We start from the raw sequence: 12,045 nt of genomic DNA, 5'->3' as shown, positions 1-12,045 counted from the left end.
CCGTCGAGTGCCCCGCGTCTCGGTCGAGAGCCCCGCGTCTCGGTCGAGAGCCCCGCGTCTCGGTCGAGAGCCCCGCGTCTCGGTCGAGAGCCCGTCTTTTACTGCTGAACTTTGTTTTTCGGTGGAGAGCCCCGCGTCTCGGTGGAGAGCCACGCGTCTCGGTGGAGAGCCCCGCGTCTCGGTGGAGAGCCCCGCGTCTCGGTGGAGAGCCCCGCGTCTCGGTGGAGAGCCCCGCGTTTGGTGGGGAACCCAGCGTCTCGGTGGAGAGCCCCGCGTCTCGGTGGAGAGCCCCGCATCCCGGTGGAGAGCCCAGCGTCTCGGTCGAGAGCCCGTCTTTTACTGCTGAACTTTGTTTTTCGGTGGAGAGCCCAGCGTCTCGGTGGAGAGCCCAGCGTCTCAGTGGAGAGCCCAACGTCCCGGTGGATAGCCCAGCGTCTCGGTGGTGTGCCCAGCGTCTCGGTGGAGAGCCCTTCTTTTTCTGCTGAACGTTGTTTTTCGGTGGAGAGCCCAGCATCTCGGTGGAGAGCCCAGCGTCTCGGTGGAGAGCCTGTCTTTTACTGCTGAACTTTGTTTTTCGGTGGAGAGCCCAGCGTCTCGGTGGAGAGCCCTTCTTTTTCTGCTGAACTTTGTTTTTCGGTGGAGAGCCGAGCGTCTCGGTGGAGAGCCGAGCGTCTCGATGGAGAGCCCAGCGTCACGGTGGAGAGCCCAGCGTCTCGGTGGAGAGCCCAGCGTCTCGGTGGAGAGCCCAGCGTCTCGGTGGAGAGCCCAATGTCTCGGTGGAGAGCCCAGCGTCTCAGTGGAGAGCCCCGCGTCCCGGTGGAGAGCCCCGCGTCCCGGTGGAGAGCCCCGCGTCCCGGTGGAGAGCCCCGCGTCTCGGTGGAGAGCCCCGCGTCTCGGTGGAGAGCCCAGCGTCTCGGTTCACAGCCCGTCTTTTACTGCTGAACTTTGTTTTTCGGTGGAGAGCCCCGCGTCTCGGTGGAGAGCCCCGCGTCTCGGTGGAGAGCCCCGCGTCTCGGCGGAGAGCCCCGCGTCTCGGCGGAGAGCCCCGCGTCTCTGCGGAGAGCCAAGCGTCCCGGCGGTGAGCCCAGCGTCCCGGTGGAGAACCCTGCGTCTCGGTGGAGAGCCCAGCGTCTCGGTCGAGAGCCCGTCTTTTACTGCTGAACTTTGTTTTTCGGTGTAGAGCCGAGCGTCCACGTCGAGAGCCCGTCTTTTACTGCTGAACTTTGTTTTTCGGTGGTGAGCCCCGCGTCTCGGTGGAGAGCCCCGCGTCTCGGTGGAGAGCCCCGCGTCTCGTTGAAGAGCCCCGCGTCTCGGTGGAGAGCCCCGCGTCTCGGTGGAGAGCCCCGCGTCTCGGTGGAGAGCCCCGCGTCTCAGTGGAGAGCCCAGCGTCTCGGTCGAGAGCCCAGCGTCTCGGTCGAGAGCCCAGAGTCTCGGTCGAGAGCCCAGCGTCTCGGTCGAGAGCCCAGCGTCTCGGTCGAGAGCCCAGCGTCTCAGTGGAGAGCCCGTCTTTTACTGCTGAACTTTGTTTTTCGGTGGAGAGCCCCGCGTCTTGGTGGAGAGCCCCGCGTCTCGGCGGAGAGCCCCGCGTCTCGGCGGAGAGCCCCGCGTCTCGGCGGAGAGCCCCGCGTCTCGGCGGAGATTCTAGCGTCCCGGCGGTGAGCCCAGCGTCCCGGTGGAGAACCCTGCGTCTCGGTGGAGAGCCCAGCGTCTCGGTCGAGAGCCCATCTTTTACTGCTGAACTTTGTTTTTCGGTGTAGAGCCGAGCGTCCCCGTCGAGAGCCCGTCTTTTACTGCTGAACTTTGTTTTTCGGTGGTGAGCCCCGCGTCTCGGTGGAGAGCCCCGCGTCTCGGTGGAGAGCCCCACGTCTCGTTGAAGAGCCCCGCGTCTCGGTGGAGAGCCCCGCGTCTCTGTGGAGAGCCCCGCGTCTCGGTGGAGAGCCCCGCGTCTCGGTGGAGAGCCCAGCGTCTCGGTGGAGAGCCCAGCGTCTCGGTGGAGAGCCCAGCGTCTCGGTCGAGAGCCCAGAGTCTCGGTCGAGAGCCCAGCGTCTCGGTCGCGAGCCCAGCGTCTCGGTCGAGAGCCCAGCGTCTCAGTGGAGAGCCCGTCTTTTACTGCTGAACTTTGTTTTTAGGTGGAGAGCCCAGCGTCTCGGTGGAGAGCCCCGCGTCTCGGTGCAGAGCCCAGCGTCTCGGTTGAGAGCCCAGCGTCTCGGTGGAGAGCCCGTCTTTTACTGCTGAACTTTGTTTTTCGGTGGAGAGCCCCGCGTCTCGGTGGAGAGCCCCGCGTCTCAGTGCAGAGCCCAGCGTCTCGGTTGAGAGCCCAGCGTCTCAGTCGAGAGCCCGTCTTTTACTGCTGAACTTTGTTTTTCGGTGGAGAGCCCAGCGTCTCGGTGGAGAGCCAGCGTCTCGGTGGAGAGCCCGTCTTATTCTGCTGAACTTTGTTTTTCGGTGGAGAGCCCCGCGTCTCGGTGGAGAGCCCCGCGTCTCGGTGGAGAGCCCCGCGTCTCCGTCGAGTGCCCCGCGTCTCGGTCGAGAGCCCCGCGTCTCGGTCGAGAGCCCCGCGTCTCGGTCGAGAGCCCCGCGTCTCGGTCGAGAGCCCGTCTTTTACTGCTGAACTTTGTTTTTCGGTGGAGAGCCCCGCGTCTCGGTGGAGAGCCACGCGTCTCGGTGGAGAGCCCCGCGTCTCGGTGGAGAGCCCCGCGTCTCGGTGGAGAGCCCCGCGTCTCGGTGGAGAGCCCCGCGTCTCGGTGGAGAGCCCCGCGTTTCGGTGGAGAGCCCCGCGTCTCGGTGGAGAGCCCAACGTCTCGATGGAGAGCCCAGCGTCTCGGTGGAGAGCCCGTCATTTACTGCTGAATTTTGTTTTTCGGTGGTGAGCCCAGTGTCTCGGAGGAGAGCCCAGCATTTCAGTGGAGAGCCCGTCTTTTACTGCTGAACTTTGTTTTTCGGTGGAGAGCCCAGCGTCTCGGTGGAGAGCCGAGCGTCTCGGTGGAGAGCCCCGCATCCCGGTGGAGAGCCCAGCGTCTCGGTCGAGAGCCCGTCTTTTACTGCTGAACTTTGTTTTTCGGTGGAGAGCCCAGCGTCTCGGTGGAGAGCCCAGCGTCTCGGTGGAGAGCCCAACGTCCCGGTGGATAGCCCAGCGTCTCGGTGGAGTGCCCAGCGTCTCGGTGGAGAGCCCTTCTTTTTCTGCTGAACGTTGTTTTTCGGTGGAGAGCCCAGCATCTCGGTGGAGAGCCCAGCGTCTCGGTGGAGAGCCTGTCTTTTACTGCTGAACTTTGTTTTTCGGTGGAGAGCCCAGCGTCTCGGTGGAGAGCCCTTCTTTTTCTGCTGAACTTTGTTTTTTCGGTGGAGAGCCGAGCGTCTCGGTGGAGAGCCGAGCGTCTCGATGGAGAGTCCAGCGTCTCGGTGGAGAGCCCAGCGTCTCGGTGGAGAGCCCAGCGTCTCGGTGGAGAGCCCAGCGTCTCGGTGGAGAGCCCAGCGTCTCGGTGGAGAGCCCAGCGTCTCGGTGGAGAGCCCAGCGTCTCGGTCGAGAGCCCAGCGTCTCGGTCGAGAGCCCAGCGTCTCGGTGGAGAGCCCGTCTTTTAGTGCTGAACTTTGTTTTTAGGTGGAGAGCCCAGCGTCTCGGTGGGGAGCCAAGCGTCTCGGTGGAGAGCCCAGCGTCTCGGTGGAGAGCCCATCGTCTCGGTGGAGAGCCCGTCTTTTACTGCTGAACTTTGTTTTTCCGTGGAGAGCCCAGCGTCTCGGTGGAGAGCCCAGCGTCTCGGTGGGGAGCCCAGCGTCTCGGTGGAGAGCCCAGCGTCTCGGTGGAGAGCCCGTCTTTTACTGCTGAACTTTGTTTTTCGGTGGAGAGCCCAGCGTCTCGGTGGAGAGCCCAGCGTCTCGGTGGAGAGCCCAGCGTCTCGGTGGAGAGCCCAGCGTCTCAGTGGAGAGCCCCACGTCTCGGTGGAGAAAAATGCGTCTCGGTCGAGAGCCCGTCTTTTACTGCTGAAGTTTGTTTTTCGGTGGAGAGCCGAGCGTCTCGGTGGAGAGCCCAGCGCCCCGGTGGAGAGCCCAGCGTCTCAGTGGAGAGCCCCGCGTCCCGGTGGAGAGCCCCGCGTCCCGGTGGAGAGCCCCGCGTCCCGGTGGAGAGCCCCGCGTCTCGGTGGAGAGCCCCGCGTCTCGGTGGAGAGCCCAGCGTCTCGGTTCACAGCCCGTCTTTTACTGCTGAACTTTGTTTTTCGGTGGAGAGCCCAGCGTCTCGGTGGAGAGCCCCGCGTCTCGGCGGAGAGCCCCGCGTCTCGGCGGAGAGCCCCGCGTCTCGGCGGAGAGCCCCGCGTCTCGGCGGAGAGCCAAGCGTCCCGGCGGTGAGCCCAGCGTCCCGGTGGAGAACCCTGCGTCTCGGTGGAGAGCCCAGCGTCTCGGTCGAGAGCACGTCTTTTACTGCTGAACTTTGTTTTTCGGTGTAGAGCCGAGCGTCCACGTCGAGAGCCCGTCTTTTACTGCTGAACTTTGTTTTTCGGTGGTGAGCCCCGCGTCTCGGTGGAGAGCCCCGCGTCTCGGTGGAGAGCCCCGCGTCTCGTTGAAGAGCCCAGCGTCTCGGTGGAGAGCCCCGCGTCTCGGTGCAGAGCCCAGCGTCTCGGTTGAGAGCCCAGCGTCTCGGTGGAGAGCCCGTCTTTTACTGCTGAACTTTGTTTTTCGGTGGAGAGCCCCGCGTCTCGGTGGAGAGCCCCGCGTCTCGGTGCAGAGCCCAGCGTCTCGGTTGAGAGCCCAGCGTCTCAGTCGAGAGCCCGTCTTTTACTGCTGAACTTTGTTTTTCGGTGGAGAGCCCAGCGTCTCGGTGGAGAGCCAGCGTCTCGGTGGAGAGCCCGTCTTATTCTGCTGAACTTTGTTTTTCGGTGGAGAGCCCCGCGTCTCGGTGGAGAGCCCCGCGTCTCGGTGGAGAGCCCCGCGTCTCCGTCGAGTGCCCCGCGTCTCGGTCGAGAGCCCCACGTCTCGGTCGTGAGCCCCGCGTCTCGGTCGAGAGCCCCGCGTCTCGGTCGAGAGCCCGTCTTTTACTGCTGAACTTTGTTTTTCGGTGGAGAGCCCCGCGTCTCGGTGGAGAGCCACGCGTCTCGGTGGAGAGCCCCGCGTCTCGGTGGAGAGCCCCGCGTCTCGGTGGAGAGCCCCGCGTCTCGGTGGAGAGCCCCGCGTCTCGGTGGAGAGCCCCGCGTTTCGGTGGAGAGCCCCGCGTCTCGGTGGAGAGCCCAACGTCTCGATGGAGAGCCCAGCGTCTCGGTGGAGAGCCCGTCATTTACTGCTGAATTTTGTTTTTCGGTGGTGAGCCCAGTGTCTCGGAGGAGAGCCCAGCATTTCAGTGGAGAGCCCGTCTTTTACTGCTGAACTTTGTTTTTCGGTGGAGAGCCCAGCGTCTCGGTGGAGAGCCGAGCGTCTCGGTGGAGAGCCCCGCATCCCGGTGGAGAGCCCAGCGTCTCGGTCGAGAGCCCGTCTTTTACTGCTGAACTTTGTTTTTCGGTGGAGAGCCCAGCGTCTCGGTGGAGAGCCCAGCGTCTCGGTGGAGAGCCCAACGTCCCGGTGGATAGCCCAGCGTCTCGGTGGAGTGCCCAGCGTCTCGGTGGAGAGCCCTTCTTTTTCTGCTGAACGTTGTTTTTCGGTGGAGAGCCCAGCATCTCGGTGGAGAGCCCAGCGTCTCGGTGGAGAGCCTGTCTTTTACTGCTGAACTTTGTTTTTCGGTGGATAGCCCAGCGTCTCGGTGGAGAGCCCTTCTTTTTCTGCTGAACTTTGTTTTTCGGTGGAGAGCCGAGCGTCTCGGTGGAGAGCCGAGCGTCTCGATGGAGAGTCCAGCGTCACGGTGGAGAGCCCAGCGTCTCGGTGGAGAGCCCAGCGTCTCGGTGGAGAGCCCAGCGTCTCGGTGGAGAGCCCAGCGTCTCGGTGGAGAGCCCAGCGTCTCGGTGGAGAGCCCAGCGTCTCGGTGGAGAGCCCAGCGTCTCGGTCGAGAGCCCAGCGTCTCGGTGGAGAGCCCGTCTTTTAGTGCTGAACTTTGTTTTTAGGTGGAGAGCCCAGCGTCTCGGTGGAGAGCCCCGCGTCTCGGTGCAGAGCCCAGCGTCTCGGTTGAGAGCCCATCGTCTCGGTGGAGAGCCCGTCTTTTACTGCTGAACTTGGTTTTTCGGTGGAGAGCCCAGCGTCTCGGTGGTGAGCCCAGGGTCTCGGTGGAGAGCCCGTCTTTTACTGCTGAAATTTGTTTTTCGGTGGAGAGCCCAGCGTCTCGATGGAGAGCCCAGCATTTCAGTGGAGAGCCCGTCTTTTACTTCTGTACTTTGTTTTTCGGTGGAGAGCCCAGCATCTCGGTGGAGAGCCCAGCGTCTCGGTGGAGAGCCCGTCTTTTACTGCTGAACTTTGTTTTTCGGTAATGAGCCCAGCGTCTCGTTGGAGAGCCCGTCTTTTACTGCTGAACTTGGTTTTTCGGTGGAGAGCCCAGCGTCTCGGTGGAGAGGCCAGCGTCTCGGTGGAGAGCCCGTCTTTTACTGCTGAAATTTGTTTTTCGGTGGAGAGCCCAGCGTCTCGGTGGAGAGCCCAGCGTCTCGGTGGAGAGCCCGTCTTTTACTGCTGAACTTTGTTTTTCGGTAATGAGCCCAGCGTCTTGGTGGAGGGCCCAGCGTTTCGGTGGAGAGCCCGACTTTTACTGCTGAACTTTGTTTTTCAATGGAGAGCCCAGCGTCTCGGTGGAGAGGCCAGTGTCTCGGTGGAGAGCCCGTCTTTTACTGCTGAACTTTGTTTTTCGGTGGAGAGCCCAGCGTCTCGGTGGAGAGCCCAGCGTCTCGGTGGAGAGCCCGTCTTTTACTGCTGAACTTTGTTTTTCGGTGGAGAGCCCAACGTCTCGGTGGAGAGCCCAGCGTCTCGGTGGAGAGCCCGTCTTTTACTGCTGAACTTTGTTTTTCGGTGGAGAGCCCAGCGTCTAGGTGGAGAGCCCAGCGTCTCAGTGCAGAGCCCGTCTTTTACTGCTGAACTTTGTTTTTCGGTGGAGAGCCCAGCGTCTCGGTGGAGAGCCCGTCTTTTACTTCTGAACTTTGTTTTTCGGTGGAGAGCCCAGCGTCTCAGTGGAGAGCCCAGCGTCTCGGTGGAGAGCCCAGCATCTCGGTGGAGAGCCCGTCTTTTACTGCTGAATTCTGTTTCTCGGTGGAGAGCCCAGCGTCTAGGTGGAGAGCCCAGCGTCTCGGTGGAGAGCCTATCTTTCACTGCTGAACTTTGTTTTTCGGTGGAGAGCCCAGCGTCTCGGTGGAGAGCCCGTCTTTTACTGCTGAACTTTGTTTTTCGGTAATGAGCCCAGCGTCTTGGTGGAGGGCCCAGCGTTTCGGTGGAGAGCCCGTCTTTTACTGCTGAACTTTGTTTTTCGGTGGAGAGCCCAACGTCTCGGTGGAGAGGCCAGTGTCTCGGTGGAGAGCCCGTCTTTTACTGCTGAACTTTGTTTTTCGGTGGAGAGCCCAGCGTCTCTGTGGAGAGCCCAGCGTCTCGGTGGAGAGCCCGTCTTTTACTGCTGAACTTTGTTTTTCGGTGGAGAGCCCAAGGTCTCGGTGGAGAGCCCAGCGTCTCGGTGGAGAGCCCGTCTTTTACTGCTGAACTTTGTTTTTCGGTGGAGAGCCCAGCGTCTAGGTGGAGAGCCCAGCGTCTCAGTGCAGAGCCCGTCTTTTACTGCTGAACTTTGTTTTTCGGTGGAGAGCCCAGCGTCTCGGTGGAGAGCCCGTCTTTTACTTCTGAACTTTGTTTTTCGGTGGAGAGCCCAGCGTCTCGGTGGAGAGCCCAGCATCTCGGTGGAGAGCCCGTCTTTTACTGCGGAATTTTGTTTTTCGGTGGAGAGCTCAGCGTCTCGGTGGAGAGCCCAGCGTCTCGGTGGAGAGCCCAGCGTCTCGGTGGAGAGCCCGTCTTTTACTGCTGAACTTTGTTTGTCGGTGGAGAGCCCAGCGTCTCGGTGGAGAGCCCGGCGTCTCGGTGGAGAGCCCGTCTTTTACTGCTGAACTTTGTTTTTCGGTGGAGAGCCCAGCGTCTAGGTGGAGAGCCCAGCGTCTCGGTGGAGAGCCTATCTTTCACTGCTGAACTTTGTTTTTCGGTGGAGAGCCCAGCGTCTCGGTGGAGAGCCCGTCTTTTACTGCTGAACTTTGTTTTTCGGTAATGAGCCCAGCGTCTTGGTGGAGGGCCCAGCGTTTCGGTGGAGAGCCCGTCTTTTACTGCTGAACTTTGTTTTTCGGTGGAGAGCCCAACGTCTCGGTGGAGAGGCCAGTGTCTCGGTGGAGAGCCCGTCTTTTACTGCTGAACTTTGTTTTTCGGTGGAGAGCCCAGCGTCTCTGTGGAGAGCCCAGCGTCTCGGTGGAGAGCCCGTCTTTTACTGCTGAACTTTGTTTTTCGGTGGAGAGCCCAAGGTCTCGGTGGAGAGCCCAGCGTCTCGGTGGAGAGCCCGTCTTTTACTGCTGAACTTTGTTTTTCGGTGGAGAGCCCAGCGTCTAGGTGGAGAGCCCAGCGTCTCAGTGCAGAGCCCGTCTTTTACTGCTGAACTTTGTTTTTCGGTGGAGAGCCCAGCGTCTCGGTGGAGAGCCCGTCTTTTACTTCTGAACTTTGTTTTTCGGTGGAGAGCCCAGCGTCTCGGTGGAGAGCCCAGCATCTCGGTGGAGAGCCCGTCTTTTACTGCGGAATTTTGTTTTTCGGTGGAGAGCTCAGCGTCTCGGTGGAGAGCCCAGCGTCTCGGTGGAGAGCCCAGCGTCTCGGTGGAGAGCCCGTCTTTTACTGCTGAACTTTGTTTGTCGGTGGAGAGCCCAGCGTCTCGGTGGAGAGCCCGGCGTCTCGGTGGAGAGCCCGTCTTTTACTGCTGAAATTTGTTTGTCGGTGGAGAGCCCAGCGTCTCGGTGGAGAGCCCAGCGTGTCGGTGGAGAGCCCGTCTTTTACTGCTGAACTTTGTTTCTCGGTGGAGAGCCCAGCGTCTAGGTGGAGTGCCCAGCGTCTCGGTGGAGAGCCCGTCTTTTACTGCTGAACTTTGTTTTTCGGTGGAGAGCCCAGCGTCTCGGTGGAGAGCCCGTCTTTTACTTCTGAAATTTGTTTTTCGGTGGAGAGCCCAGTGTCTCGGTGGAGAGCCCAGCATCTCGGTGGAGAGACCAGCGTCTCGGTGGAGAGCCCGTCTTTTACTGCTGAACTTTGTTTGTCGGTGGAGAGCCCAGCGTCTCGGTGGAGAGCCCGTCTTTTACTGCTGAACTTTGTTTTTCGGTAATGAGCCCAGCGTCTTGGTGGAGGGCCCAGCGTTTCGGTGGAGAGCCCGACTTTTACTGCTGAACTTTGTTTTTCAATGGAGAGCCCAGCGTCTCGGTGGAGAGGCCAGTGTCTCGGTGGAGAGCCCGTCTTTTACTGCTGAACTTTGTTTTTCGGTGGAGAGCCCAGCGTCTCGGTGGAGAGCCCAGCGTCTCGGTGGAGAGCCCGTCTTTTACTGCTGAACTTTGTTTTTCGGTGGAGAGCCCAACGTCTCGGTGGAGAGCCCAGCGTCTCGGTGGAGAGCCCGTCTTTTACTGCTGAACTTTGTTTTTCGGTGGAGAGCCCAGCGTCTAGGTGGAGAGCCCAGCGTCTCAGTGCAGAGCCCGTCTTTTACTGCTGGACTTTGTTTTTCGGTGGAGAGCCCAGCGTCTCGGTGGAGAGCCCGTCTTTTACTTCTGAACTTTGTTTTTCGGTGGAGAGCCCAGCGTCTCAGTGGAGAGCCCAGCGTCTCGGTGGAGAGCCCAGCATCTCGGTGGAGAGCCCGTCTTTTACTGCTGAACTTTGTTTTTCGGTGGAGAGCCCAGCGTCTCGGTGGAGAGCCCGTCTTTTACTTCTGAAATTTGTTTTTCGGTGGAGAGCCCAGTGTCTCGGTGGAGAGCCCAGCATCTCGGTGGAGAGACCAGCGTCTCGGTGGAGAGCCCGTCTTTTACTGCTGAACTTTGTTTGTCGGTGGAGAGCCCAGCGTCTCGGTGGAGAGCCCGTCCTTTACTGCTGAACTTTGTTTTTCGGTAATGAGCCCAGCGTCTTGGTGGAGGGCCCAGCGTTTCGGTGGAGAGCCCGACTTTTACTGCTGAACTTTGTTTTTCGGTGGAGAGCCCAGCGTCTCGGTGGAGAGCCCAGCGTCTCGGTGGAGAGCCCGTCTTTTACTGCTGAACTTTGTTTTTCGGTGGAGAGCCCAACGTCTCGGTGGAGAGCCCAGCGTCTCGGTGGAGAGCCCCTCTTTTACTGCTGAACTTTGTTTTTCGGTGGAGAGCCCAGCGTCTAGGTGGAGAGCCCAGCGTCTCAGTGCAGAGCCCGTCTTTTACTGCTGGACTTTGTTTTTCGGTGGAGAGCCCAGCGTCTCGGTGGAGAGCCCGTCTTTTACTTCTGAACTTTGTTTTTCGGTGGAGAGCCCAGCGTCTCAGTGGAGAGCCCAGCGTCTCGGTGGAGAGCCCAGCATCTCGGTGGAGAGCCCGTCTTTTACTGCTGAACTTTGTTTTTCGGTGGAGAGCCCAGCGTCTCGGTGGAGAGCCCGTCTTTTCCTTCTGAAATTTGTTTTTCGGTGGAGAGCCCAGTGTCTCGGTGGAGAGCCCAGCATCTCGGTGGAGAGACCAGCGTCTCGGTGGAGAGCCCGTCTTTTACTGCTGAACTTTGTTTGTCGGTGGAGAGCCCAGCGTCTCGGTGGAGAGCCCGTCTTTTACTGCTGAACTTTGTTTTTCGGTAATGAGCCCAGTGTCTTGGTGGAGGGCCCAGCGTTTCGGTGGAGAGCCCGACTTTTACTGCTGAACTTTGTTTTTCAATGGAGAGCCCAGCGTCTCGGTGGAGAGGCCAGTGTCTCGGTGGAGAGCCCGTCTTTTACTGCTGAACTTTGTTTTTCGGTGGAGAGCCCAGCGTCTCGGTGGAGAGCCCAGCGTCTCGGTGGAGAGCCCGTCTTTTACTGCTGAACTTTGTTTTTCGGTGGAGAGCCCAACGTCTCGGTGGAGAGCCCAGCGTCTCGGTGGAGAGCCCGTCTTTTACTGCTGAACTTTGTTTTTCGGTGGAGAGCCCAGCGTCTAGGTGGAGAGCCCAGCGTCTCAGTGCAGAGCCCGTCTTTTACTGCTGGACTTTGTTTTTCGGTGGAGAGCCCAGCGTCTCGGTGGAGAGCCCGTCTTTTACTTCTGAACTTTGTTTTTCGGTGGAGAGCCCAGTGTCTCGGTGGAGAGCCCAGCATCTCGGTGGAGAGACCAGCGTCTCGGTGGAGAGCCCGTCTTTTACTGCTGAACTTTGTTTGTCGGTGGAGAGCCCAGCGTCTCGGTGGAGAGCCCGTCTTTTACTGCTGAACTTTGTTTTTCGGTAATGAGCCCAGCGTCTTGGTGGAGGGCCCAGCGTTTCGGTGGAGAGCCCGACTTTTACTGCTGAACTTTGTTTTTCAATGGAGAGCCCAGCGTCTCGGTGGAGAGGCCAGTGTCTCGGTGGAGAGCCCGTCTTTTACTGCTGAACTTTGTTTTTCGGTGGAGAGCCCAGCGTCTCGGTGGAGAGCCCAGCGTCTCGGTGGAGAGCCCGTCTTTTACTGCTGAACTTTGTTTTTCGGTGGAGAGCCCAACGTCTCGGTGGAGAGCCCAGCGTCTCGGTGGAGAGCCCGTCTTTTACTGCTGAACTTTGTTTTTCGGTGGAGAGCCCAGCGTCTAGGTGGAGAGCCCAGCGTCTCAGTGCAGAGCCCGTCTTTTACTGCTGGACTTTGTTTTTCGGTGGAGAGCCCAGCGTCTCGGTGGAGAGCCCGTCTTTTACTTCTGAACTTTGTTTTTCGGTGGAGAGCCCAGCGTCTCAGTGGAGAGCCCAGCGTCTCGGTGGAGAGCCCAGCATCTCGGTGGAGAGCCCGTCTTTTACTGCTGAACTTTGTTTTTCGGTGGAGAGCCCAGCGTCTCGGTGGAGAGCCCGTCTTTTACTTCTGAAATTTGTTTTTCGGTGGAGAGCCCAGTGTCTCGGTGGAGAGCCCAGCATCTCGGTGGAGAGACCAGCGTCTCGGTGGAGAGCCCGTCTTTTACTGCTGAACTTTGTTTGTCGGTGGAGAGCCCAGCGTCTCGGTGGAGAGCCCGTCTTTTACTG

The sequence above is a fragment of the Lathamus discolor genome, unplaced genomic scaffold, assembly GCF_037157495.1.
Source record: "Lathamus discolor isolate bLatDis1 unplaced genomic scaffold, bLatDis1.hap1 Scaffold_82, whole genome shotgun sequence".
NCBI lineage: Eukaryota > Metazoa > Chordata > Aves > Psittaciformes > Psittacidae > Lathamus > Lathamus discolor.
This window is presented reverse-complemented; position numbering follows the sequence as displayed.